At 39.0% G+C, this 19869-nt stretch overlaps 1 long non-coding RNA gene across 4 annotated transcripts; it reads left to right on the top strand.

Moving 5' to 3' along the window:
* Nucleotides 1-1330: 1330 nt before the first annotated feature.
* On the top strand, nt 1331-2499 carry LOC110934966. 4 transcript variants are annotated; one of them, XR_004860834.1, is made up of 3 exons: nt 1331-1663; nt 1768-1996; nt 2109-2499. It is a non-coding gene; the product is annotated as an uncharacterized LOC110934966 (long non-coding RNA). The 4 variants fall into 4 exon arrangements; XR_002588759.2 differs by having other exon boundaries at nt 2084-2499; XR_002588760.2 differs by having other exon boundaries at nt 1768-1999; nt 2124-2499.
* The last annotated feature ends 17370 nt before the right edge of the window (nt 2500-19869 follow it).

The following is a 19869-nucleotide window of genomic DNA, read 5'->3' as shown; positions in this document are numbered from 1 at the left end:
TCTAAACCGTTAAGAGCCAGTATAATGCTTAAGTGCTTAACCCTTCAGAGGCTAATGTCTGACCAATTCATATTAGAGGTCTTAACTATTCAGACTCAGTATAATGCTTAACAATTCAGAGGAAAATGTCCGAACCATTCAGACATATCTGCTCGCGAAACAAACAATCTAAACCATTAAGTGTTGAACCAGTAAAAGATCTGAACCATTAAGAACTCCATTAAGAGGTAAACAAACAACCCCTAACTTTAAATATTTTAGTTTCAAAAAGATCAGTTACCTCTGTTGGCTATGACCCATGTGCCCAACATGTGACAATTTTCCACGTAACTTCTATTTTCTATTTATTTCACAAAACCTAAACAATCATATCATTCCTTCTTGTAGAATACAAAAGGTTTACAAGCGAACGACCTTAACAAAATCACTGAACGTTCTCTTAACAAAATCAACGATCCTACAAAACAATGTCGAAGTTCAAAAGCGTGATTCTTATCATTGGACATTGTTATCGTGCTTACGCAATCTTCAACGAATTTGTTCAATCCTTACCAAGTATATTGACTTGCTTAGATAGTAACAATTAAATTGACACAAAACACAGCCGTGTTTTAGGGATAAAAACAACAACCTTACTAAGTATAATCCCACATATAGTCAAACTATCGGTGTAGTCTAGGGGGGGCGCGGGAGATCTAGGGGGTGTTTTGGACTAGCTTTTTTTTTTTTATCTAAGCTTATAGCTTTTTTAGTTTTTTTTATAAAATAAGTTTAATTTGGTGTTTATAGCTTTTTTATTTTTTTTTATAAAATAAGTTTAATTTGGTGTTTGATTTAGCTTTTTAAACTTATGCTTATTAGCTTATATAAGCTAGTTTGGAAAAGTATATTTGATGATGGTTTTTTAGCTTATTTGAATAAGCTTATTTAAATAAGCTTATTTGAAGAAGATGGTTTTTTACTCATTTGCCCTCAAATGGTGGATTAACTCATTTGAATCTGATACACACAATGGTATTATACCCCTTCCCATAATACGAAATAACTTAACAAACAACTAAAGATTTAATTATTAATTATTTGACTCAATGACATAATCACATGGTCAGCAGGGCTTTGTAACCCACCGATTAGTTTGTCAGCTTGAGTGACTTGTTTTTTCAAATAAAAGGAATATGAGTGAATTTAATATTGCATTTAACCCACCGATTAGTTTGTCACCACTGCTTTGCATTTAATATTGCAGCTACCTCACATGGCTTTGTATTAAACAAGTATAGTATAAATTCATTCCACTAAAAACTGCAGCCAACTTCTCTCGTGAAAACTGCAGCCAACTACCTCACATTCATATTTGCATTTATACACTGTAACAAGCCACATTGAAGTTTTATTAAAAGAAGTCAACTTCATTCTTGTGAAAACTGCAGAAAGTTAAGCAAATATGTATTCATTTTCTTGTCAAAATTGCAAAGGTATTAGTGAGAGCTATTCTCAAGCCATATGGAGAAAAGATCAACTCTTATAATCCATCTACTATTTCTCAAACCATTAACTCTTACCTTAAAAAAATTCTATTTATCAAACACCCATCTACCATTTATCAAGCATTCAAAAAATTTGCTTGAAGTGGAGTAATACCAACCTGTTTTCATATACTGAGGTAATTTGTTCTCTTCGTTTTTTACTTATTGAATTGTTTTCTCTTTGTTTTAATTTTCAAGTCATGGACTTGAAATAATGAACCATCTACGTTTCTCTATGTAGGATTGCATTGGAGCTATCGATGGGACACATGTGAGGGCATCTGTTCGAGAACAAGAGCAACCAAAATATATTGGTAGAAAAGGATACGCGACGTAAAACATAACGGCGACATGTGATTTTAACATGTGTTTTACGTTTGCATGAGCTGGATGGGAGGGGACAACACATGATACTAGAATTTTCAATGAAGCATTGCGTAGGCCCGAAGTTAATTTTCCACGTCCAATAGGTGGTTATTACCATTCCATGTTTGCTTAAACCTTATGTTTTGCTCAATTTTTTATATAAGTAATACTATTTATTTTATTCATTATAGATAAATATTACGTTGTTGATGCTAGATATCCAAATACTAGAGGTTATCTTGCTCCATATAAAGGAACCAACATTCGTTATCATCTACCAGATTTTTGTCGTGGAAAAACGATTGCTAGTCGTGCTGCTAGGGGACCGAAAGAGATATTTAACTACCATCATTCATCATTGAGAAATGTCATTGAATGAACTTTTGGAATATGGAAGGCTAGATGGGAGATATTACAACATATGCATGTCAATTACACCTACGAGACACAAGTGAAGATCGTGCTAGCATCTATGGCAATACATAATTATATTAGAAAAAAAGATACATGTGATGAAGGATTTACCAGGGCGCAACAAGAATCTTACACTCCAAATAATGGTCGAGGATCTAATGACATTAATGAAGTAAATGAAGACACAAGTACACAATGTAGAATAGATGATTTATACATGAGTGTAGTTAGAGATATGATTGCAGGAGATCTAACCAAACCAAGATGAAAGTTTATTGAATATTAATGTGTTTTTGTTGAAGTTTTACGTCATACTCGACATAAATTTATCCAAAAATGATGGTATAACTCATAAAAACAAAGTAGATACATATAAAATATAAGTTATGTGATAATATGTAACCATTCCCCTTTTGGTCATTTTACTAACATAAGCTAAATAAGAAAAAGCTAACACAAACACTTAAAAAGAGCTTATCAACTTGTAGAATATAAGCTAATCCAAACACTTAAAAATAACATATCAAATGAAAGAAAATAAGCATAAGCTACTTTAAAATATAAGCATAAGCCAATAAAAGTTAGGCCAAACATCCCCCTAATTAAACGTTTTCGTATAATTTTCTAATTTCTTTGTCCGGGTGGGCTATTAGAGGGAGTTTGGGCTCTATTTGGGCGGTGCATGGCCCAGGATTTATATTAATCCAGTTGGTTTGATGAAAATAAGGGGTTGTTTGACAACTTCTGAATAGTTAAGTGTTTAACTAGTAAGAGGTCTTAACCATTAAACCATTAAGAGCCAATATAATGCTTAACCGTTCAGAGGCAAATATCTGACCAATTCATATTAGAGGTCTTAACCATTCAGACTCAGTATAATGCTTAACCATTCAGAGGAAAATGTCTGAACCATAGAGACATTTGCTCGCGAAACAAACAATATAAACCATTAAGTGTTGAACCAGTAAAAGGTCTGAACCATTAAGAGCTCCATTAAGAGGTAAACAAACAACCCCTAACTTTAAATATTTTAGTTTCAAAAAGATCACTTACCTCTGTTGGCTATGACCCATGTGCCCAACATGCGACAATTTTCCATGCAATTTCTATTTTCTATTTATTTCACAAAACCTAAACAATCATATCATTCCTTCTTGTAGAATACAAAAGGTTTACAAGCGAACGACCTTAACAAAATCACCGAACGTTCTCTTAACAAAATCAATGATCCTACAAAACATTGTCAAAGTTCAAAAGTGTGATTCTTATCATTGGATATTCTTATTGTGCTTACGCAATCTTCAACGAATTTGTTCAATCCTTACCAAGTATATTGACTTGCTTAGATAGTAACAATTAAATTGACACAGAACACATCCGTGTTTTAAGGATAAAAACAACAACCTTACCAAGTATAATCCCACATATAGTCAAACTATCGGTGTAGTCTAGGGAGGGTGGATGCATGTAAGCCTTACCTCTACCCTAAGCCAACACAGGGCGTGCTCAACTCAAAGATTTTCAGAATCTGCGATAGTACAACAAGTACATTGGCCACGGGTCGTGCCGTTGACATATGGGGACTTGTTAGTACAAGACCTGACAAGCAGTTAATGAGGAAGAGAGAGAGAGAGATGACCACGGGGCCATGCCAGGCGGGCACATGCCATGGTGAAGCTTCTGATTTCAGCTATAAATAGGTGTGCTTGGTGTCACTCCAAACCATCCCTTGGCAAACCACTTATTTCTCACTTGCCACCACCCCACCACCACTACAACACCATCATCAACCACCATCATCCATTTTCCATCTTTTAGATTGTGTGTAGTAGTCTCGGGATTCAAGATTGATAGTAAGAGTCTTTGTCAAACAAAGGCCATGCTTGGCTAAACTCTTACATCACTTGGTGAAGACAAATCTTTTATGTATTTTCTTTTATGATTTCCAATCTTTGGCAACTTTTTAGTTAGGTATATACTAATGACTTAAATAACTAGTTTTCTATATTGAAGGCAAATTTATCTAATCATTCTTCATATGTTGTTGATTCACATATTCGTGTCTTTATGGTCTATATAAAGCGCGTTAATTGCCTGGAAGGGGGTTAGAAGGGTGGTTGGGTAAATTTTATGTCTAATTCAGTGTATAGATCCTGCGAGAAACTGGTTCAAGCCCAGTAACACTTCACGAGTCGGAGCGGGCAATACCCACCACGGGAGAAATGCAAAAAGCTTGAATCCATTATCTATAAACTACTATTAAAACTTTAAACCAACCTTGCAAGGACTGTATCCCTGCTGACTCGGCCAAAGGGTTGAGGGTGATCGCTACCTGGAAGGGCCCCACCACTTTTTGCATTAATAACTTACTTAATTATCTTTCAATAATCTGACTTAGTGGGATTGTATTCTTGCTGACTTAGACCACTACGTTGAGGGTAACGTCGCCTTCACAAGAGGGGCCTACTACTATAACTAAGATAATCTCTTAAAATGCCCAAAGTGCTGAAATCATCAAAAGGGTACATGAAAGATAAGTCGAAACCAAGTGATTCTTTCTTGTCTATTTGTTTTTACTTTTATTTTGTTTTTTTAGTTTATCTTTTTATAGTTTTAAAAACCTTTACTCAAAGTTTGGTTCGATTAGACGTTGACGATAAGCCAGTACTAAAAGCTCACGTGTCCTTGGACGACCTCGGCATCTTGCCATTACTATACTACGTCCGCGATGGGTGCACTTGCCCTAACGTGTGTGTAGAGTGATAGTAGAATATCGTGTTTTATAAATTTAAAACTTGAATTGGCGAGCAAAAAAAGAGCTAAAAATATATACACACCCGCACACGGTAAGTTTTTGGCGCCGTTGCCGGGGACACGAGGATTTTAAGAAAGCTTAAAATTAACGGCCTAATCATTTTCTATCTTTTCTTTTTATTCTTCCTTTTTTTTCTCTTAAAACTCTACTTTCTACAGGATTAACATGGGGCCGTGTGGGAGTTTCAAAATTTATTTAGGAGCAAACATTGGACCCTTTTGTTTAACATCTGTCGATTCTTGTTTCTTCGGAACATAAACAGGCTTAGGTGTTTATTTTGGACATTTTATCCCGATGTGTCCAACTTCATTGCATTTGAAGCATGTCCGATTGTCATTGACGACAGCGGTACCTTCAACCTATTTTTGTTTCTGGTGAGCAAAGAATTCCCCATTAGATTGACCATAGATTTGGGATTCTTTGTCACTATCTGAACTTGTGCCATGCACAAAGTTCATCTTTTGAATATAGTTTGGGTTTTCAAACCTCTTTCTCTGATTGAACTTATCGTTACCTGACCCGTACCTCCTATTTTGTAATTTTTCTTTTGAAAATGAGAGTGTTTCGGTTTGGTGTAATAAGCTTTGTCTTTGGAAAAGTTTAACAACCTCTTTGTGGTTGACAAATTCTCAACTTCAGACGAATCCACTTCAACCTGTTTAAAAACCTTTTCAATTTTATTCAAATTGATATTTTGAATCGGAAACTCTTCGTCCGAATACAACTTGTCTCCGTTCATTTTATACATGACCAGGTTTAGATCATCATTCAAGTTGGTTTCGGATTTCGGAATGTAATTCTTATGGAAACATTATTCATCTTCAAAAGATTCTTTGAACTTTGGTATTTAGTGGACTCACTGTTAGTTTCATTTTCATATTCAAGAACACTATCAACCACATTATTAACAACTTCAGATTCATAATCATCATTAGTTTTGTTGGTTTTAGAATATATGACATCAATGTTCTCAGGCAACTTATGTTGGACTCTGTATGCCCAAGACACATATTAAATTGATGTGACTAGTACGTTATGATCCAAGTCGGGTCATACCCAATAACAAGCTGACAAATACCTATAATATTTATTTATGATACGATCAAACAAATAAATATTAACACTTGGAATATTTAGAAATTGGGTTTCTAAATAATTGCACTTGAGAAACTAATAAATTATATGGATAATTTATTTTGAGAGAATATTTTATCATGTTATTTAATGGGTTAAATAACATTATAAAAGTTGTGAGATGTTGCATAAGTCTTATAACATATGATGTTATATTTTATAAAAGGTTATAAATAATAACATGACTTAAATTGGAAAAGGAAAAAATTTCATTGGCCAAAACTGGTGGCCCTATGACCGGCCACATGTGCTTCCCAACTTGATTTACATGCAAAATCTCATAAAAAGATGGCACTTGATTTGATCATTTAGAGACACACTTTCTCTCACTTAATTCAAGTTGCAAGAACTCCATAATCCCCTCTCATATTTTTGGCCAAGAGTGGGTTCCAAGAGGGGTTTTCAAGAGAGTTCATAAGTGAAAATCCTAGCAACATAAGGTGTTTGTTGGAGGCTTAGGGTATGCAAGCTTGAGGCTTCCTTGTTTGGAAGCTACCATCAAGAAACATCATCTTCTTCAAGACTCCTTGCTCTTTCAATGTTAGTATTTTAAAACACCATATGGTTGTATTTTAATAGCATGCATGTTCGTATATGGATCCGGGTTATTGGGTTTTGCATATAAAAAGGGTTTTATATCTAATAAGTAACATGTTTTAAATAATTATCCCGATGCGTTTTCATTTTATTTGGATAAAATGACTTTGATAAACATGTGAAAAACCCAACAACTTATTAGTTTCACTTGTTTTTAACATATTTTAACTTGATTTTCAACGCCTTTTCCACCCCTGCTAGCTTTTTCTTACAATAACCGTCACGCAGAGGAGGTGGAACGCGGTGAAATCACGTTTACATCTTATTGAATGTTGATTCCTACAATGACCTTAGATTCCTAAAGATCAAGAGCTACAATTTTATCAGTGGCAATTTCGTAAATAAAGGGATATTATAATTGAAAAACAAATAACAGAAAGGTATTTCTGTCATTCAACCAAATACCCCATTGATTTTCAAACTGTAACACCTCGAAATTTTGTGTCCAATAATGTGTTAACACGTGTCATGAGTTTACACGTGGCACCAAATATTAAATAAAGGACTAAAGTTGACAAACCTTGAAAGTATTTAAATTCGAGGGATTATAAATGTCAACGAAGGGTAAATATACTATATAGTAACCCTAAATGATGCCCGTACCTTCAAACGAATAAATCATGGATCGTACGGAGCGAAACGCGGGAAAAAGTGAGAGAGTTCAAGCTACAGGGGTTAATTGTGTCAACATGTTTAATTTATACCTCTGAGTGACCCTTTGACGAACCCGAGGCTTTGTAACAGTAAAATACGCTCACTAGAATATACGATATAAATCTCGCGAAGTTCCATTTTAAAACGAGAAAGTTATGATCAAATTCATATGAGAGGGGTTAAAAGCGTCAACAATAAAAGTTAAGGCTTTTCGGATAGTAATTAAACTAACCAGGGACTTAACAATGCGGGTAAAAGTTACGAGGCCCTAAATCGTAAATAATCGAGGGCCAAATCGCAAAGTTACCCCTTCGAAACTGAAAGGTCAGGTTAATGATTACAAAAGATTTGAAAATCTTGGAAATCAGGCCTCAGACGGGCCGCGTTGATGAAATAAGCAAGCTAATGCGGGCCGCGAGCCACCTGTTGATTCGTTTACTGACATGAAGATTCAGGCGGCCCGCGTCCATGTTGCATGATCCTAATGCGGGCCGCGTAAGGACCCCAGATGCAGAAACTTTGGACAGATGCATTGTTTGAGCTTGTGAACGACATTATGTGCATTAATTGAAGCATGGGCGCCCTCTACATGCCCCCTAGCACCCAGGGCCACCCGCTGATCATCCATGATCCAATGTAGGGTGAGTTGTAATGATCTTAAGTCCAAATTTTCACTATAAAAGGACATACATTGCACCAATGTTCACCACACCTCAAACCTGCATTCAAGTTTGCTTCTGGAGCTCCAAACCATTCTTCTATCATCCCTAATCGTGCACCAAACTTCTGTAAGTGTGTCTACCCTTTTGTGGCTTAGTTTATGCATAGTTTAGCTTAAAAGTCGATCCGTCGTAATTAACGATTGACTTTGCGGTAAATCACAAATGGTCCAGTGGTTTGTCGAATCAAAGATAGTTATATGTTGGTAATAATGTGGGCTTTAAACCCCTAAAAGGGCACCCTCTGATTCCCACTCTAACTAGTCCGAATGTCGAGTCAAACGTGCTTAGAAAAAGTCAACAGAAATGCTATTTTGCGATTTAATGCATAATCAGTAATGTAGATGATGTGTAACCTGTTTAAACACTCATAAAACATGATAATAAGTATATTAACTAGTCTAAGCTTGTTTGATCCGATCATTTACTGTTTTGACCCGGTTCGGAGCCGAAAGTCGCAAAGCTTTGACTTTTGCTTTGACTTCAGTTCTGACCCGTTAAAGTTTGATTTAGATATGCCTTAGGACTCTCTAAGGACCAGGTTACATGATGGTATAATCCTCTGTGACCGGTTCGTTGTTTGTCCGAGTCTTTTACACATTTCTGTTAAATGCTTAAAAGTTGACCGCAACGCCCTTTTTAATTTAAAACGAGAATTTCGGACATGTGAAAGAACCATAACCTTAGTTACTGATTTCTAAGCATGCCCCTAAAATTTCACGTCAATCCGAGGTCCAGAATAGGAGTTATGCTAAATAGCGCAAATTACGGAAACTTTAGTAATTTAATAGCGCAATTAGCATAACGACTATCTAAACCCGGATTTCGACACCAAACCTTTTACACTGTAACACCTCGAAATTTTGTGTCCAATAATGTGTTAACACGTGTCATGAGTTTACACGTGGCATTAAATATTAAATAAAGGACTAAAGTTGACAAACCTTGAAAGTATGTAAATTCGAGGGTTATAAATGTCAACGAAGGGTAAATATACTGTATAGTAACCCTAAATGATGCTCGTACCTTCAAACGAATAAATCATGGATCGTACGGAGCGAAACGCGGGAGAAAGTGAGAGATTACAAGCTACAAGGGTTAATTGTGTCAACATGTTTAATTTATACCTCTGAGTGACCCTTTGACGAACCCGAGGCTTTGTAACAGTAAAATACGCTCACTAGAATATACTATATAAAGTTCGCGAAGTTCCGTTTTAAAACGAGAAAGTTATGATCAAATTCGTATGCGAGGGGTTGAAAGCGTCAACAATAAAAGTTAAGGCTTTTCGGATAGTAATTAAACTAACCGGGGACTTAACAATGCGGGTAAAAGTCACGAGGTCCTTCATTGTAAATAATCGAGGGCCAAATCGCAAAGTTACCCCTTCGAAACCGAAAGGTCAGGTTAATCATTACAAAAGATTTGAAAATCTTGAAATTCAGGCCTCAGGCGGCCCGCGTGGGTGAAACAAGCAAGTTAATGCGGGCCGCGAGCCACCTGTGGATATGTTTCCTGACATGAAGATTCAGGCGGCCTGCGTGCATGTAGCCTGAATCTTAATGCGGGCCGCGTGGGAGTCCCAGATGCAGAAAACATGGGCAGATTCACTAATTGAGCTTGTGAACGATCTTGTGTGCATTTATTGGAGCATGGGCGCCCTCTACTTGCCCCCTAGCACCAAGGGCCACCTACTGATCATCCATGTTCAATGGTAGGGTGATGTGTAATGATCCAAAGCTCAAAATTTCACTATAAAAGGACATACATTGTGCACAATTGAAACACACCTCAAAACCTGCATTCTGATCATCTCTGGAGCTCTCAAGCACTCTTCTAACATCCTTAGTCATGCACCAAGCTTCTGTAAGTATGCCAACCCTTTTATCGCTTAGTTTTTGCTTAGTTTAGCTTAAAAGTCAATCCATCGTAATTAACGATTGACTTTGCGATAAATCACAAATGGTCCAGTGGTTTGTCGAATCAAAGATAGTTATATGTTGGTAATCATGTGGGCTTTAAACCCCTAAAAGGGCACCCTCTGATTCCCACTCTAACTAGTCCAAATGTCGAGTCAAACGTGCTTAGAAAAAGTCAACAGAAATGCTATTTTGCGATTTCTTGCATAATCAGTAATGTAGATGATATGTAACCTGTTTAAACACTCATAAAACATGATAATAAGTATATTAACTAGTCTAAGCTTGTTTGATCCGACCATTTACTGTTTTGACCCGGTTCGGAGCCGAAAGTCGCAAAAGCTTTGACTTTTGCATTGACTTCAGTTCTGACCCGTTAAAGTTTGATTTAGATATGCCTTAGGACTCTCTAAGAACCAGGTTACATGATGGTATAACCCTCTGTGGCCGGTTCGTTGTTTGTCCGAGTCTTTTACACATTTCCGTTAAATGCTTAAAAGTTGACCGTAATGCCCTTTTTGATTTAAAACGAGAATTTCGGACATATGAAAGAATCATAACCTTAGTTACTGATTTCTAAGCATGTCCCTAAAATTTCACGTCAATCCGAGGTCCAGAATAGGAGTTATGCTAAATAGCGCAAATTACGGAAACTTTAGTAATAATATAGCGCAATTAGCATAACGCCTATCTAAACCCAGATTTCGACACCAAACCTTTTACTCACTGATGTAAAATAATATTTTGGGATTTTTAAAGATTTTTAATTATTTTTAACCTGCTCATAACCTGCGGTTATGGCAACGGTTCGGTAAATACCGAATATACCCTTTTCGGCCATAACTTGAGTTCTACAAGGTCTTTTGACCCGATTCCAGTTGCTACTGATTTTAACTAATAAATAAAGTATTTTAGACTTTATAAACTGTTCGAGAAACTCAGATTTCCTGTAGAACTCTGAAACCTCTATTATAATCTTTAAAAAGACCGAAATACCTCTACGGGGCATAATATGAACTTAAACTCGTTACGGGCATTATGGAAGGTATCCTACTGATACCACAACCTCTTTAAAGCATATTGACTTAGGAAACCAGTGTAGGACACTTACGGTTACCCGTTACGCCTTTTGCGCGCGCGGTTCGGCTTATGTAACTAGTTTACATAAACTAGCCGAAACGGGTCAAACCATATTGTTTTGACCCCAAAATACAGAGTGTGATTATTATACCCCTATAAAACAAGTCTTCAAACTTGTTGGGTCAAAATCACATTCCATTCCCGGTTTTCGCCTTTCACGCGATTAAACCGTATCTATCCTTTGAAACTGACCGGTCTAAGCTACGGCTAGATTAAAGACCCGTTAGGATTCTAATAGGTTATTTTAAAACCTTCGTTCTAGAATAGGAGACCAGTAAAAGATATCTGCAATTTATTTCAATTAAGGATTTATACTTGCAAAGGTAAATACTTTTAACTTATTTTCCGTTATACGGGCTTGGGTTATGGTATTTAAAATACCGCTTGGTCGGGCAATTGACCCCAACTCATTAGTAGTTGGGTATTATCAATGTGACCCATTTAAACACTTGTTTTGTTGGCTTTACGCCTTTGGGAGCTTAATGACCATGTCCCGGATATCCTTGGCATCATTTTACGAAATGGCCACTACCTCGACATCCGGGTGTAGGTGTACACCCGGCATTGTGTCTATATTAATTAAAGGTATAACAGTTGGTTTTCTCGCCACGGCTTTATGCTTTGTGGCGTGTCTATTAACCTTTAACCCGGCACGACCCGGGCGACCGAACGCATAGCAAACATGTAATTCTTTACAAGATTTAATTATAAATTATCCCAAGTTATAAAGAGTTTGTGCCTTGTGCATTTAAACCAATTTTATTAAACATTTTACAAAAGTGTCAGTTGAATGTATTTACCAGTGTAAACTGACGTATTTTCCCAAAAAGACTAAATGCAGGTACTATGCGTAATGAGCTGGGATTTCTCCTTAGCATCAATAGAAGTCTCGCAAGCTTAAGATGCCTGAAGTCTGTTGAACAATACTTTATTATTATTATTGATCCCCTGTGGATTTTATTTCAACAATGGTGATACTTTGATATTACAGTTAATGTTGAAATATATTTATCTTTATGCTTCCGCTGTGCATTCATATATTGTGTGGTTTGTCTATATTGTTGCCAACTACGTCACGGTAATCCCCCACCGGGCCCACCGGTGAGACACGTGGAAATCGGGGTGTGACAGGTTGGTATCAGAGCCAACGTTGAGTGAATTAAACACTATCCTTATGCGTTTAATCTCAATGACACAATTGCACATACTTGAGTCTAGACAAGAACATAGGACAAATTCGAATTGTTATTCCAGTTTGTCTTTTTATTGTTTGTTGTTATTTAAAGTTTTGAAAGCAGGAAATATGCCACCTGCAATCAGACGAGGAAGAGGAGGCAGAGGCAAAGGGACGATCATTACTCACAATGATCACGAGGCTGGACCTTCGAACATGCGAGCTCCTTCCAGTACAAGGAGTGAAGAACCACAGAGACGAAGAAGAAACCTCTTTGAACCTGCGAGACATTCTACCTCGCATAGCTCAACACCCTCATACCGTTATTCTTTTGGACCAGATTCGGAAAACAATCCCAATAACCCTCAACCATCCTTTATACCTCTCCAGCGATCTGCTTCGCACCGTTCTTATGGCGATCCTTCACCTTTCTTCGTAGGACAGTTTAACCCTGCGGATTATGTCCAAGAGCCAATAGGGTATAACCCTTTAGGACCAGAGGATCACTTTTCTGAAGATAATGCAGTGGATATGTACGAGGATACAGATCCCGTCGAGCCTGCAAGGGGTACTCCCAATCACCCAATCGAGATCTCTGATGGGTCATCCTTCCATGGAACACCCTATCAAGGTCCGACAGCTAACAGGCGAGGTTTGACCAATGTAATTGGTACTTTACACCTTCACATCATTTCTCGCCTCACGACCAACAGCAACAACAGGATCCTTCTGAGGATTCGCGGTTTGTGGCCGTTACGCCACCGCCACCGCCACCGGTTCAACCAGTAATTCCAGATCCGCCAAGGCGTAGAAGTTCATGCGCACGGATGTCCACCCGAGGAGGGGAATTCCATTTCAGCACCCCTAGCCACTCGAGTGCTAGTCACTTTCCGTCAGTACCTGAAGAAGAACCACAATTAGGGGAACCTTCTGGTCACCCTGCAGAGGTGAATTCTGCACCAGTTGCACCACCTCCGCCACCATTCGGATATGACAATCCGATACCAGCGTACGACGCTTCCACGGCGTACAACCCGTTTGAGCAGCCGACTCACACGCATTACAACTATAACTATGATGCCGATCCATATGTGGTAGCGGCTAATTATAATGCGCTTCATGGAACCTCTTGGAGACCAGATTACTCAGCTCATGGGTATCCAATACCTCCTAGACCTCCAGTTCAGCAACCGTCGCAACAACCACGTTTTTCTCCACCGGACTAAGAAGAAATACTCCACCGTTTAAACCGTGTGGAACGAGACTTCGAACAAGAACGCAAGAGTAATCGTGGATTTCTCAAGGGCCTAGCAAACCTACTAAAAGGGAGGAAGAAACGAGACCATTAATCTCTTTATGTATTACAGAATTTACTATTACAAGCAAAATCCCTGCGAGGACATTTGCTTAGAGTATTTTAGTCCCTGTGTGGACATTTATCGTGTTTAGTCCCTGCGAGGACAATGGCATTTCAGTCCCTGCGTGGACTTATCTTTGTAGTCCCTGTGTGGACACCTATCTATGTAATTAGTCCCTGCGTGGACTTATTTCGGTAAACCTCTGCGTCGGTAATTATTTATTTAAAAAGTCCCGTTTAGGGCAGCGTGTAATCATATTTGAAATTTATGGAATTTTATGTTATGAATTTCATTTTTGTTATTATTATATATGAAATAAATAAAAAATCATTCCTTTTAATTTAATCTGCCTAAATAAAGAATCTTAAGAGTGAAACCTAGCCAGATGTCTTTATAAGACCCAGCCAAGATGGTAAGACCTGATTAAAAGATTCGGATTCCAAGTTAACCTCTGTAATCATGTTAACGTTCATGGCAGATATGATTCGTTAAAATCGCACGCGTCATTCCTATATAAGAATCCTTTTAAGGATTCCAAAGCCCAAATTAATGATTTATAAATCATGGGTTAAATCGTTAATGAAGACGATAACTTATTTAAACATCCATTAGTGATGTAGTGCCTACGGGCCAAACTTATAAACATCCATTAGCGGTGTAGTGCCTACAGGCTGAATTTATTAAACATCCATTAGTGATGTAGTGCCTACGGGCAATAATTATTGTCATATAAGACAAAAGGCAGTGGTAGTCTATGACTCCCTGTCAGAAAAGGTAAAAGGACTATGGTTCAAACCTTCATGCCTTGATTCTCTGTAATCCCGGCTAATATTATAAAAACGTCCTCGTGACTAGGATTTTGTGCCAATAACAATATTGTTTGTAATTAGGATAAGTATGTTCAAATCCTAAATAAAAGTGAGTAACAAATTAACCAGATATGGTCTCTGTTACCATGGTTAATGAATTTCCATAAAAGACAATTCCATAATAAACTCCTAAATAAAACTTTGTCATTATCTTCTGTAGCAGATTCAAGTTACCATGGCTGATCCAAGTGGGGAGAATAGTCATTCGAAAGAAGACGATTACGATAACACCCAGGTTCATTTGACGGGCGCTGAATTAAAAGCTCTTGTCGACAATACGAGGAGTATACTGAATCCCGGAGCAGAACCATATCCAAACCACACTCAAAGCTGAAAACCCACTCAAAATCTCACAGCAAACCACCGTCGAAGCCTAAAAAGGACGATGATAATCACTCGTCCAATGAAAACAGTGTCCGTCCAGAGAAAGTGTATACTGATGCATCTCGCACCAGAGGCTGCACCTACAAGTACTTCGTATCATGCAAACCCCAAGACTTCACTGGGGAGAAAGGAGCGGTTGATTGCATGACGTGGCTAGACGAGATGGATACCGTGGTGGACATCAGTGGATGTGCAGAAAGAGACGTGGTAAAGTTTGTTTCACAATCATTCAAGGGCGAGGCCCTGGCTTGGTGGAGGTCTCTGGTTCAGGCCTCGGGGAAGTCTGTTCTATACATCATGACATGGGAGGAATTCATTTCTCTCATCAAGGAGAATTACTACCATCAACATGAGGTTGAAAAGATAGAGACTGACTTCCTATCATTGGTGATGACGAACCTTGACTGTCAAGCTTACCTCACGAGCTTCAACACGATGTCCCGGTTGGTTCCATATCTGGTAACCCCGGAGCCAAAGAGAATCGCTCGTTTTATCGGTGGGTTAGCCCCCGAAATAAAGGCAAGCGTGAAGGCCTCTCGGCCAGCGACCTTTAGATCTGTAACCGACATATCTTTGTCCTTTACTCTTGATGCGGTCCGACAAAGATCGCTAAGGAACAAAGAGGCTGAGAAGAGAAAGCGTGAAGAAGATACTTCACGAAGGTCGGGCAAGAAGCACCGTGGAAACAGTGACAACAAGAGAGGGTCTGAGTCAAGGAAGGATGGGCAACAGTCTGGTGAGAAGCCCAAGTGTAAAAATTGCAAGAGACATCACTTTGGAAAGTGTAGACTCGAATCAAACTCGCAGACTCAGTCGAAGTCGTATGCTTGCGGGTTATGCAAGTCCAAGGACCACAAGACCGTGGATTGCAAAAAGATAAAGGATGCAACCTGCTACGGCTGCAACGAGAAAGGGCACATTAAAAGCAACTGCCCTAAATATGCCAAGAAGCCTGAAGACGCCAAGAAGACCAATGCAAGAGTCTTCAGGATGGAGGCGAAAGAAGCAGTGCTAGACGATAACGTGATCACAGGTACTTTTCTCGTAAATGATATCTTTGCAAGAGTACTTTATGATTCGGGCGCTGATAAGTCTTTCGTAGATCATAAATTTTGCAAATTGCTGAATATGCCTGTCAAAACCTTAAATGTGAATTACGAGGTAGAGCTAGCAGATGGCACCATAGAAACCGTCTCCACTATGTTAGATGGATGTGTGATATCCATTAAGAACCACTCTTTTCCTCTATCTCTACTTCCCTTTAAATTGGCCGGTTTTGACCTAGTATTGGGTTTGGACTGGTTATCTCACTACCAGGCTCAAATCGTCTGCAAGAGAAAGCAAATGGTGATAAAGACTCCGTCTGGTGAATCGCTTACCATTCGGGGAGATACCCAGTACGGATTGCCTGAGCAAGTGACTATGCTCAAGGCTTCAAAATGTCTAAAGAAAGGTTGTGTCATCTACATGGCACAAGTGATTTATTGAAGAGCCTAAACCAAAGATAGAAGACATTCCCGTCATTTCGGAATATCCAGAAGTTTTCCCTGAAGATCTACCTGGTTTGCCACCAGATAGGCAAGTGGAATTCAGGATCGATATCATCCCTAGAGCAGCACCTATTGCTAGAGCACCTTACAGGCTAGCACCCACCGAAATGAAGGAGTTGAGGACCCAACTGGATGAACTACTAGCTAAAGGTTTCATCAAACCTAGTTCGTCTCCTTGGGGAGCACTGGTCTTGTTTGTTAAAAAGAAGGACGGATCGATGCGTCTGTGATTCGATTATCGCGAGCTTAAAAAAGTCACGATAAAGAATAGATATCCCTTGCCGAGGATCGATGATTTGTTCGATCAGTTACAAGGGGCGAGTTATTTCTCGAAGATTGACTTGAGGTCAGGCTACCATCAACTGAAAGTCAGAGATGAAGACGTACATAAAACCGCATTTAGGACTCATTACGGTCACTACGAGTTCCTAGTGATGCCTTTTGGGCTCACTAATGCACCGGCTGCGTTCATGGATCTCATGAATCGCGTCTGCAAGCCGTACTTAGACAAATTCGTCATCGTTTTCATCGATGATATTCTTATCTACTCGAAGAACCGAGCTGACCATGAGAAACACCTTCGTTGTATTCTCAAACTCCTGCATCATGAGAAACTCTATGCCAAATTCTCTAAGTGCGAATTCTGGCTTCGAGAAGTCCAATTTCTAGGACATGTTGTCAGCGAGCATGGTATCCAAGTGGATCCCGCTAAAGTTGAAGCTGTCATGAATTGGCAAGAGCCAAAGACGCCTACAGAGATTCGTAGTTTCCTGGGGTTAGCAGGATATTACAGGCGATTCATTGAAATTTTTCAAGGATTGCTGCGCCCTTAACTTCCTTGACCAAGAAGAAAGTAAAGTTCGTTTGGGGCCCTAAGCAGCAAGAGTCCTTTGATATTCTGAAGCAAAAGTTGAGGAACGCTCCTGTACTGACATTGCCTGAAGGTACTGAGGAGTTCGTAATTTACTGCGACGCATCACACACTGGCATGGGATGTGTGCTCATGCAGAAAGGCAAAGTTATTGCCTATGCTTCGAGACAGTTAAAGGTGCACGAGAAGAATTACACCACCCATGACTTGGAGCTGGGTGCCGTTGTGTTCGCACTAAAACTGTGGAGGCATTATCTGTATGGTATCAAGTATGTGATCTATTCTGATCACAAGAGCCTTCAACATCTGTTTAATCAGAAGGAGCTAAACATGAGGCAACGCCGTTGGATGGAGACTTTAAATGATTATGATTGTGAAATCAGATATCATCCCGGCAAGGCGAATGTAGTCGCTGATGCCCTGAGTAGAAAGGAAAGGGTGAAACCCATCCGAATCAATGCCAAGAGCATTGAAGTGAAGAATAATTTGATTGAAAGGTTGTTAGCTGCACAGAGAGAAGCTGTGTTGGTAGCTAACTATCCTAAAGAGAAGCTGGGAGTAACTGAGGAGCAGTTAACTCTTAGCAAGGACGGAATTTTACGATTGAATGGACGAATATGGGTTCCAATTTATGGAGGACTACGAGATGTTATCCTCCAGGAAGCCCATAGTTCCAAATATTCTGTTCACCCGGGAGCTGATAAGATGTATCAGGATCTAAAGGCAAATTATTGGTGGATAGGCTTGAAAAAGTCTGTAGCCGCTTATGTAGCCAAATGCTTGACTTGTGCGCAAGTCAAAGCCGAGCATCAAAAGCCGTCAGGCTTGCTACAACAGCCTGAACTTCCTGAATGGAAGTGGGCATGTGTAACTATGGATTTTATTACCAAGTTACCCAAGACGAGAAAAGGAAATGATACAATATGGGTTATAGTCGATAGACTGACTAAGTCAGCTCATTTCTTACCCATCAAGGAGACTTATAGCTCCGACATGTTAGCCCAGTTATACGTTGATAAGATTGCAGCCTTGCATGGCATACCTGTGTCTATTATCTCTGACCGGGATACTAGATACACGTTGCATTTCTGGAAAAGTTTCCAGCAATCTTTGGGCACGCATTTGAATTTTAGTACGGCTTACCATCCTCAGACAGACGGTCAGAGTGAGCGTACTATTCAAATGTTGGAAGACATGCTGCGTGCATGTGCTATCGATTTAGGTGGTAGTTGGGATAAGAACCTACCATTAATCGAATTCTCCTACAACAATAGCTACCATACCAGCATTAAGGCTGCGCCTTTCGAGGCATTATACGGTAGAAAGTGTAGATCGCCTGTTTGTTGGGCGGAAGTTGGAGATGTCCAATTATCAGGACCAGAGATAGTCTTCGAGACGACGGACAAGACTGCCCAGATTCGAGACCGTCTCAAAGCTGCCCGAGATAGGCAGAAGAGTTACGCGGATCCAAAGCGTAAAGATTTTCACTTCGAAGTAGGTGAAAAAGTGTTACTTAAAGTATCACCCTGGAAGGGAGTGATGCGTTTCGGTAAGAAAGGCAAACTAAGCCCGAGATACATAGGACCTTTCGAGGTTATCGAACATGTCGGGTCAGTTGCCTATAAATTAAATTTACCGGAGGAGCTCAATGGAATTCACAATGTATTCCACATCTGCAATCTGAAAAGTGCTTCGCTGACGAATCACTGGTAATACCCCATACAGATGTGCATATAGATGAGAGCTTGAAATTTGTGGAAAAACCTTTGTCGATTGAAGATCGACAGGTAAAGAAGCTTCGAAGGAAGCATGTACCTATTGTTAAGGTCAAATGGGATGCCCGTAGAGGTCCCGAATTCACGTGGGAGGTTGAAGCCACAATGAAAGAGAAATACCCTTATTTATTTCAGTAAATCTCGGGTCGAGATTTATTTTAAGGGGGTGAGGATGTAATACCTCGAAATTTTGTGTCCAATAATGTGTTAACACGTGTCATGAGTTTACACGTGGCATTAAATATTAAATAAAGGACTAAAGTTGACAAACCTTGAAAGTATGTAAATTCGAGGGTTATAAATGTCAACGAAGGGTAAATATACTGTATAGTAACCCTAAATGATGCTCGTACCTTCAAACGAATAAATCATGGATCGTACGGAGCGAAACGTGAGAGAAAGTGAGAGATTACAAGCTACAAGGGTTAATTGTGTCAACATGTTTAATTTATACCTCTGAGTGACCCTTTGACGAACCCGAGGCTTTTGTAACAGTAAAATACGCTCACTAGAATATACTATATAAATTTCGCGAAGTTCCGTTTTAAAACGAGAAAGTTATGATCAAATTTCGTATGAGAGGGGTTGAAAGCGTCAACAATAA

Source organism: Helianthus annuus, chromosome 6 (assembly GCF_002127325.2).
Source record: "Helianthus annuus cultivar XRQ/B chromosome 6, HanXRQr2.0-SUNRISE, whole genome shotgun sequence".
NCBI lineage: Eukaryota > Viridiplantae > Streptophyta > Magnoliopsida > Asterales > Asteraceae > Helianthus > Helianthus annuus.
This window is presented reverse-complemented; position numbering and strand designations above follow the sequence as displayed.